At 40.5% G+C, this 9720-nt stretch overlaps 1 non-coding gene across 1 annotated transcript; it reads left to right on the top strand.

Annotated features, from left to right (window-relative positions):
* Nucleotides 1-874: 874 nt before the first annotated feature.
* LOC145590447 (small nucleolar RNA R71) lies at nt 875-981 on the top strand. The gene has a single exon (XR_014102042.1). It is a non-coding gene; the product is annotated as a small nucleolar RNA R71 (small nucleolar RNA).
* The last annotated feature ends 8739 nt before the right edge of the window (nt 982-9720 follow it).

The following is a 9720-nucleotide window of genomic DNA, read 5'->3' on the forward strand; positions in this document are numbered from 1 at the left end:
AGCAATATTAGATAATTCAGGTTTATCCTCTTTGGGCATCTGGGGCCCATCGTAGTGTGAACCACTCCTTAGGGTGATTGCATTTGCATGATCCGTAGGTTGAATTCCCTGCGCTGGTAGAGCTCCCTGCTGACGAGATTGAAGGGTAGAGGACAATTGTGCTATTTGGGTGTCCATGACTTTATTATGGGCTATAATAGAGTCAATCTGTTGGTCTCTACTCTCCATATGTTTTTGCATGTTGGTCAGCATTGCCCTAATTTCTGATAAAGCAGGGTCAGAGGATGTAGTAGGGGGTTGTGATGGGGGTTTCTGATTAGCATGAGGATGGTAATATTTCTGCTGTGGAGGGGGTGCTTGTTGTGGTTGTTGTGGAGGTGGAGGATTTTGAACATTGGTTCTACGGTAAGATAGGTAGGGATGGTTCCGGTAGCCAGGATTGTAGGAATTGGAGTATGGGTTATTTTGCTTGTAAGTTCGAAAAGCATTAACTTGCTCCATTGAACTCCTGCAATCTTGTTCAAAATGACCTACACTTCCACAATTTTCACAGAAAGCTTCATTAGCATTATTAGAAACAGCAGAAACATTAGCAACAGAATTAGGGTTTTTAGTATTAAGATTATCTAGTTTCTGACAGATAGAATTAAGCTGGGCTTGCAATAAAGTGACTGAATCAACATGATGCTTGCCCTTGTTAGCAAAGCCTCTGGCATTCCCATATTGGGAATTATGGATTGCCATATCTTCGATAACCTGACCTGCATCATCAACATTTAAATTCATAAATCTACCGCTAGCTGCGGAATCTAAAATTGTCCTAGATGCATTTCCTAAACCATTGTAAAAAGCTTGAATCAACTGCCACTTCGCCAAATTGTGGTGGGGACACTCCCTCTGCAGATCCTTGAATCTTTCCCAAGCTTCATATAATGCTTCATCTGCCTCTTGGGCAAAATTCTGGATGGCGCTTCTGAATAAAGCTGTTTTCTCTGCAGGGTAATATTTATTATAAAAATTCAACGCAAGAGTCTCCCAGTTAGTAATACCAAGTGCAGCTCTATTCAAACCATTAAACCATAATTTAGCTTTTCCACATAAAGAAAAGGGAAAAAGAATCTCCCTGATTTGATCCTGCGTTACCCCATTCTGCCTAATAGTATTGCAGTATTGACAGAAATCTGCAATGTGAAGATTAGGATCTTCACCCTTTGCTCCACTGAATTGCTTTCTTTCTATCATCGTTATGAATTGGGGCTTGATCTCGAACTGGACTCCCTCGAGGTCGGGCGTAGGAGAAAGATGTGGAAAATCCGTCAGCGATGGTTGCGAATAATCACTAAGCTTGCGAGGTGGAGGTGGTGGTGGTGTACCCATCTCTAGTTCTGAATCAGAAGAATGCTCTGAATCACTAGAAGTAGGTAATGGATCTCTAGGAATATTATTACTCCCAGAGTCTGCTGAGATCTGCCTGTAGAAATTCTTCTGTCTATGAAACGAGCGTTCGATCTCAGGATCGAATGGAATGTAACCTGATCTGGAACACCTGGGCATAAACAAAGAACTAAAAAGACAGATATTAGAACTACCTCAAAGAACTAATGTCCTTTCAGGCAAAAGAAAAATAATCTAGACTACAAAAACAATTAGAAAAAAAAATAAAACCGTTTCCCCGGCAACGGCGCCAAATTTTGACAGGCTAAAGTCGTATCACCTAATAAAAAAAATAATTACCTAAGTCCACTAGCTTATGCAGATAGGGAAGTAGGGTCGAATCCACAGGGAAACAAGTCTTTCTACTCCTAATTAATTATTATAATCTAAATTATTAAAGTAACCAATATTTGTTGTGATTATAAACTATACTACGAAGATTATGATTAAGGAGAATAATTAAGGAAGAAATCAATAATAATAAAGCCTAGGGCATAGGTTCACTAATAAACAATATTCCAGGGTAAAACACAATAATCAATCATCAATGCATTAATTAATCAGATCATAAAGGGCTTCCGCTACGTATTACAATCACAGAATTAATTTACCGGTATTAAATCTCATCTCTCGAATCTCGACCTAACCATTTATAAATTAATCTGCCTATTGAAACTAAACCTAAACATCAATTCTCATCTCTCGAATCTCGAATCAATATTGCTAAACTCATACAATTAAACCTGGCCAAATCTAATTGCATAGCATTAAAACAATCAATAGGAAATCAATTAAGCATTAATAATCAACAATCATAAAATTACCCTTTCATATTATTTATCAGATCCCCAAAAACCCTAGAAGGAAAACTACTCAGACATAATTAAAACTAAGCAAAACATAATATTTAAACAAGACATGAAAGAAAAATAGAATGAATAAAATACTGAGATTAATTAAGAGAGAAATCGTACCAAGACGGCGGAATTACAATAGAGTTAAGGAACAAGAAAGAAAATAAAGTCTAGAGAGAGAAAGTTAAGTAGAGAGAAGGAAGAAAATAAAAACTAGAGTAAGAATAATGAAGAAGACTCCTAATCTTGCCTAATAATAACACATTAATACTAAGCAAGACAATCACCGCTAAACAAAACAAATCGGAAATCAAAACTCCCTAATTCTACACGCGCTCGGTCGGGTAAGGGCTCGCCCGACCGGGCCCGCCTTTTTTCCCTCTTCAAATGCTTCCTCGCGCCCGGCCGGGCAGTGGCTCGCCCGACCGGGCCCGCCTCCTTCCCTCATATGTCTTCTCGCGCCCGGTCGGGCGCGAGCTCCGGGCGCGGGACCCTTCATGGTACTGCTCCGCCCCGCCCGGCCGGGCGCGCCTTCGGGCGGTGCTCTTGTGGTCCGGGCGAGGCTCCTTGGGCCTCGAGGCTCTTCCTTGGGCTCTCCAACTTGGCCCAAATGCCTCATATCTCCAAAACTGAGCCCTTAGTCACCGATTTGCTACCTCCAATCGGTCTTGGGCTATCGAACGTGGTCGCGGTCTTTCAATACTTGTAGATGCTCCTCGAAAAACCCGGGAAAATGCTCCAAGTACGCAAATTCCTACAAAACTCAAGCAAAACTACCAAAGCACTAGAAAACACAAATTAGTAATAAAAGTGGCTCGTAGGAGCCAAAAACACTAATAATTACGACCAAGGGACGGGGATAAATATATATATAAAATGAACACATCATCTGCTAAATGGCAAGAGGCCATGAGATCTGAAATGGATTATGTGTTTGAAATTCAAGTCTGGGACTCAGTTGACTTACCCGAGGGTTACACACCTATCGGATGTAAGTGGATTTTCAAAGTTAAAACCGACAAAGATGGAAATGTATTCATTTAAAAATCTAGATTGGTAGCAAAAGGTTACTGACAAATTCATGGTATTGATTACACTGAAACCTTTTCTCCAGTCGCAATGCTTAAATCTGTTCGGATCCTCCTAGCGATTGCTGCATATTACAACTATGAAATATGGCAGATGGACGTCAAAACCACCTTCCTCAATGGAATTTTGGAAGAAACTGTGTATATGACACACCCTGAAGGTTTTGTCGACCAAAACAATGCTGGGAAAGTGCGTAAGCTTAAAAAGTCCATTTTATGGACTAAAGCAAGCTAGGTTAAGTTGGATTCTGTGATTCGATGAAGCCATTAGTAAGTTTTGTTTTATCAAGAATCCAAATGAATCTTGTGTTTACAAGAAGGTCAGTGGGAGTTACATCGCCTTCCTAGTCTTATACGTCGATGACATATTGCTCATTGGAAATAGAATTCCGATGTTAGAGTCTGTAAAGGCCTGGCTTGGAAAATGTTTTTCAATGAAAGACTTAGGAGAGGCTTAGTACATATAGGGGATTAAGATCTACAGGGATAGATCTAAGAGGATGATTAGATTGAGCCAGAGTACTTATATTGATAAGGTACTAGCACGATTGAGGGTGGAAGGGGCCAAGAGAAGTCACTTACCCATGTCACATGGCATAACCTTAAGCAAAAAGCAGTGTCCAAAGACACATGATGAGCGAGAAAGGATGAATAAGATCCCATATGCTTCGCTAATTGGATCGATCATGTATGCCATGATTTGTACTAGGCCAAATGTATCGTATGCCTTGAGTGCTATGAGCCGATACCAATCAGACCTAGGAGAGGCGCATTGGACTGCGACCAAGAATATCCTAATGTACCTGAAAATGAACAAGGATAAATTCCTGGTATATGGTGGCTTAGAAGAATTAGTTGTTAAAGGTTATACCGATGCAAGCTTCTAAACAGATAGAGACGATTTCAAATCACTGACTGGATATGTGTTCTGTCTAAATGGAGGAGCGTTTAGTTGAAAGAGTGCCAAGAAGAGCACAACTGCTGATTCTACAACTGAAGCCGAATACTTGGCAGCTGCTGAAGTATTCGTTGGTGAACTTGATGTTGTACCCTCCATCAAGGGTCTAATAGCCCTCTATTGTGACAACAACGGAGCTATTGCTTAGGCTAGAGAGCCAAGGGAACATCAGAAGGTCAAACATGTCAAGCGGCGATTTCACGTGATAAGAGAATGGAAATTAGAGGGTGAAATCAGAATTTGTAAATTTGGAACGGATGACAATGTAGCCGATCCACTAACTAAACCTCTACCTCGAGTGAAGCACAACAAGCATGTTGAGGCAATGGGAATCAGGCACGTTGGAGATTGGCTTTGATTTCCCTATTTAGTATTTTAATTAATTTTGAACATTTTAATGTAAAACACTAAGATGAACCATTCAAGTTTTGGAGTAATTCAATTTCATGCAATTTAATCACTCCGTTTCTATTTAATTGTGGTTTAGGATTAAATATTGAGTCCATTCGATTTTGAGAATATTCAAAATAGGGTATCAAGACCAGTCTTGGATAAACTAACACCTATTAAGTGATAATTGAATATTATAAGGGAAAATTATCCCTAATTGAGGTTATTTAAATGATGGACGATTAATGACCGCTTGAGATTAGTGTGTACTTTTATTTATAGCACCGTTTCTTGTGCTACAAGGACATGATTATCATAAATCATTTGCACAAGTATTGGTTTAGAACCATACTGGATCGATCTATGAGAATAATTTAAGAGATTTAAAAATCGTCATAAGTATACTTCTCATTATAACTATCGGAACCTCTTTCCTCGACCATGAGTATTGTGAGTTTTCTTGTTTGAGTACTAGTCCGTTTTGATGTTAGTCAAACGTCTGCCGTACATGGAGATTATAACGGCAACACTCGGACGGCTAGGTCATCTTAGTAAGAGAAGCTTACATTACAAGACTAGGAATGTCCCCCTACTAATAATAAGGAACATGTCTTTGTTGTTTACAAGGCCTCTCGAAGAGCGAGACTGTGAAAATGCATGGTCGTGCTCGGATGGATTTTAGAAATCATCTGCTTATTGACAGTCAAACTCAGATTTCGAGAAAAAGTTCTGGACGTAATAAGGATGACGAATAATCTTACCTTATAGTTCATGAAGAGACATTAAGTGACATAGGAAAAAGGCTATACACTAAAAGCGCACTTGTCCAGAGGTACAAGTGGGAGATTGAAAGGAATGGTGTCCTTCGAACAAGTGTATTATTTCGATAAAGGGTTCGAAGCTATTAGAAAGCTATTTATTTAGTAAGTTCAAGTGATCGGAACGCCTAGGTGGAGGCCGCTTCTGATCAGTAATATTAATGTATAATTAATATTACAGGTTAATCTTGACTGAACCCTTCGGGTCATACCCAAGCAACTAACGATCCGACACAACAAATTAATCCAAAAGGAATTAATGAGTCACTCGATTATTGTGAACAAAGTCATCGGATTCCGAGCTTAGAGAATCGAAACCGAATCTTAAAAGTCGAGCCAAAATTTAGGGATTGGCGAGACGAGAAAATGCTTCAACTAACAAGTAAAAACCCCAGCCGCGCGAAATGCTAGGGAAGCGCGCCAAATAGAAGTGCGCCACGTGGCAGCACACGTTGCAGCGCCACGATGGCAGCCACCAAGTGGTAGCGCGCCATGTGGAAGCACGCCACATTGGCAACGTGCCACGTGGCAACGCGCCACGTTGGCAACGCCATGTAGCAAGGGATGCAGACCCGGGTAATGGGTCATGGACGCGGGCCAAAAGGTGGCGGCCCAATCGAACCCATCTTAGGGCTCAAGGTTGGGTCCTACATGGTTAGCTTATAATGCATGTGAGTTGCCTTGTGGAGCAAGTGAGGAAGTGGTCCTCACCTAACCATGTGACACTTATTACTTAGTTATTCCTTGGTTTATTTAACTAGGAATTGAATTCAACATTCTTTCCACGTGGGATCCTTTTATGAAAATTCCTACATTGAAAGATGAGAAGAATTCACAAGGAAGAACTCCTTATAAATAGCCAAGGCATACCATGGGATTGTTCACTTAAGTAAGAGCTCAATTAGGCATCTCCACTTGAGAGAAAACCTATAAGCTCATTAATTACTCGAGTAATCTTTTTGGTCGGACTTGGCTAACCTCCAAGTAGTAGACAGGTCGGGTCGCGTTGTGGGTGGACTTCGTCAGAGGTCATCGCCCTTTGTGAGACTTGGCTTTCTCAAGTAAGAGCTCCATCCGGTTGAGCAAAGCACACTACAAAGGTAATTTAATCTTTTCTCTATTCTTGTTATTTATGCATTTTGTTATACTAATTGTGAGTTTTTTTCCTTGGGCTCGAGTTTTATTTTCTGCGGTGAGTCGGATTCTTTGAAACCCAGCAACAATAAGTTGAGTACCAAGCCTTGGGTCAACCTCAAGATAATTATAAACATGAGCAAATTCCTATAGTCCAAAAAATATAGATGCAAGTACACCAGGTCCCTAACGGACGAGTAACCTTTACAAAGGATTTAAAGCAAAAGACGCAAACAACTTAGCAAAGGAAGTTGATTTGATTAGTAATTTGCCTGATTGCAATCACATTTGATTGAAGATCGGCATTATTACGATCATATTAATTGATTGAGCGCATTTGGGTTTTGATCAAGCACATCATTTGAACAGTGATTGGTCATAATCGTGAATTTCCCAAGACGGAAGATCTCTACGGAAATTAATTTGAGCTCGATAGAGTCTTAAGGAATAAAATTTTACGATACGTTTCCAAGGCATGAGAAGCTATCACTTCCAAAGAGTGAAGATAAGAAGATTTGAAGAAAGTTGCTTCAAATAAGGAAAAAGATTTGAAGATACGACCATCGCGATGCGATGGAGATATGAATTGTGCAATACATCTGCCACTGCCAGGGACGGATTATGTGGGCCCCATAGATAGATTATGAGGACTCTCTTCAGCAAATTAGGCTTCTTTGTACGTCATTTAGCCTCTAAAGTAATTGACATGATTAGTAGTCAGCTCGATTACAATCTTAATTAGTGATCGGCTTGACTACGATTATCTCATTGGCTTAAAGCGCCTAATATTGGCTCATTATAAAGCACAAGCACCTAAATATTGGTTCTCAAACACAACCACCTAAGTATTAATTCACAAGCACCTAAGTATTAGTTCACAAGCAAAGCATCAGCACCGAAACGCCGGCTCGTTACATCTAAACCACGTCGAGGTATTGGCGAAGTAAAAAGCATCGACGTACTGGTTAAGCACCGAAGCATTGGGGAAGCACATATTCAGCATTAGCAACTGAGGATCACGAGGTAGCGAGGTCTTCGACAGCTTTCACTAAGGTGTGAAGGTTGTCAATAGCAAATCGAGTCGAAGTAAAGGCAAGATTTTGAAGATGACAAAGCACGGTCACCTTCGACGATGCCCTGAGGTACAGAGGAGATTGTTTACATCGGCGAGGCACTGCCGTGGCGAGATACAGCCACAAAACTAAAGATGGCGAAGCACGGTCACCTTCGACGATGTTCCCTAGGATGTGGAAAATTGTCACATCAAAACTGAAGATGGATACAAGCAGCGGTCTTCGACGATGATCCCTAGGATGTGGAAGATTGTCACAACAAATGGAGATAGCGAGGCATTGTTACCTTCAGATGGCGTTCACGAGGCACTGTGGAGGTCGTCACTACAAAATGCAGCAAACAAAATCGGTTACTTCAGAGACGTGTGCTTAACGGTGTACTAACTAGAACAACCGAGCTCAGTAGCTTCCAACACCTTAACAACAAGCAAGTATCCTTTTGAAGCGGGCAGGGAACAGTGCTCATGCTATAGAGATTTGAAAAGAAAACAACTCATGTTTTTAGAAATCCAGTCTAGCAGGGAGGAGGTGAATCAGAGAGAAAGGGCAGCCCTAGGTCTGTGGGCCTAGGTGGATATGCCCGCCCCCATTACCTCTAAGCGATGTCCCCAAGGATATCGTTTAGTATCCGTGAAACACATAGGAGAGTACTCTACTAATTTGGAAGGAGGCCACCAAATAAAGGGGAGGTCTTTGCTTTCTCAGTTTCTACAAGGGTCTGTTAGGCTCATATGCAGACTCTTTAGAAAGTTTGGTAATTGTTTCCAATGGGTGAATGATTACCAAATGAATGATAAGGGTAGAAACATAAAAGGTTTTTAATGAAAGGCTTCCCTTGGTGCTGCGAGGTAGGAACCAAGCCTTCGCTCGATCGCATTGAGCCTTCATGGGAAGAAGAGGATCGCCTTGCAAATGTTGCTGCCTATGATATGCCAACAGGTTTGCTAGTCGACTGTTTCCCTCAGAGAAGGTGGCCTCAGACCCGACTGATATGTAGTTTTTGCGAACTTCCTTCGTGGGAAAACTCTTTTCCATCTGGTCAATCCTCTCAATTAGCTTTGCTTCTATTTCTCTTTTTGTGACTCTTTTATCTGCTTAACTAATGCTAGTTTGCAAGTATCGGCGTCACAAGAATGATTTAGGATCGCAGAACGTTCTGAATCATTCTCCGTCCCTATCGCTACTTTAACTTTCGTTTTCGAAACTTACGTTTCTCCAAACCCAGTCATTTATTATCGAACGAAGTGAAATGTGAAAGAGTCTCGTGAATTCTTCTGTTTTCTAAAATATTTTTTAAAAAATAATTCATTTTTGTTTTCGAAAATCATTCATTTCGTATCCTATTTATGAAAAACGTTCAATCCAGTTTAATTTAGTCCATAATACTGATGAGTGTCATTTATGGCACTCATTTAGCTTCTTTTAGGATGAATTTTAATTGCGTTTTTTTTTTTTTTGGTAAATAGGGAATTTTATTACCAAAGAGGAAAGTTATAGCTTACAAAAGGCTAAGCTATAACATACACCAAACACCACAAGACCAAAACAGGCAAAACAACCACAAAAACAGTTCCAAGATCACACCTAGCCACCTTCTAGGAAGGGTTCTAGGTTGATCCAGGAACAACTACTGGACTCAAGCAATTGGCCACCTTCTAGGAAGGGTTCCAAAAGCAAGGACCAGACAAAAAGCCTAAGAACAGTGCCCCAAACACAAATATCTACAAGCAAACAAGCTACAATAGATTTACAAAAAACAGTAACAAAAAACACCAAAAGTTCCAATTACAGTAAGAGAAGATGTATGTCAGCAGCAGAACATCTACAAGCAACCCTAAACACAACATCCCTAAATACAGTGTCTGCAAGCAAACAACATCATGTAAACGTAGTATTGTTCCTCTAAATCCAAATAGCATAGACTATTTCAGCAAGAAACATCATATGCAATCTGCCAGCTGCTCTAGTCTT

Source organism: Chenopodium album, chromosome 17 (genome assembly GCF_948465745.1).
Source record: "Chenopodium album chromosome 17, dcCheAlbu1.1, whole genome shotgun sequence".
Taxonomy (NCBI): domain Eukaryota; kingdom Viridiplantae; phylum Streptophyta; class Magnoliopsida; order Caryophyllales; family Amaranthaceae; genus Chenopodium; species Chenopodium album.